The following is an 808-nucleotide window of genomic DNA, read 5'->3' as shown; positions in this document are numbered from 1 at the left end:
TCGAATTCCGCCGAAGTCGACTTTGCCTTTCTTCCTTTCAGGATCGATAAATTAAGTACCAGTTGCGTACTGGGGATCGATGTAATCGATTGCCCCCCCCCAGCCCTCTCCCCAAAAATATGAATAACACACACACGTATAGATATAGATATATATATAGATATGGATATGGATATATATGTGCATGTGTGTGTATGTCTGTCTATTACATAGTAATGAAACCTCACGCATTTATAAAGACTGAAGACGTCTTAGTAAAATATGAAGAAACGGTTTGCACCGAAACCGCTGGAATCTAGAGTCAACCGAGAGACGTCCTTTATTGGTTTTTCCTCAAAAAGCTTGGAATATATTCCAGACGGACAAGGTATAAACTTCGGAATGAATTTAACTCATTCCTAAGCAACATTACAAAATTGTGCAGTCGATTTGAATTCACGATTCAAAACGCAATACCTTAGCCATCCGACCGTTTCAATTCTACTGAAGCAGTTACAGAACTAAGATAACCAATGACCAGCGTGATATTAAGATGACCAATGACCAGCGTAATATTAGCTTCTGAGGTGTGAAATAGCGATAAATTCTTCATCTGATACCGGCTTTCTTGCTCTGAAATTAAGAGAATATTTTGGATTCTTAACTGCGAAAATATAATAGTTATGTCGGAACGGGACGGTAATTTTGGGTGTGTATGTGGAGGGGGTGCATGTGTGTGTTTATATGTGCGTATATGTGTATGGTGAGTGTCTGCAATGTGTGTGTGTATGTGTGTGTGTGTGTGTGTGTGTGTGTGTGTTGTGTGGGT

Source organism: Octopus bimaculoides, chromosome 19, assembly GCF_001194135.2.
Source record: "Octopus bimaculoides isolate UCB-OBI-ISO-001 chromosome 19, ASM119413v2, whole genome shotgun sequence".
In the NCBI taxonomy this organism is placed as follows: domain Eukaryota; kingdom Metazoa; phylum Mollusca; class Cephalopoda; order Octopoda; family Octopodidae; genus Octopus; species Octopus bimaculoides.
The sequence above is the reverse complement of the archived record's forward strand: the minus strand, read 5'-3'. Positions refer to the sequence as shown.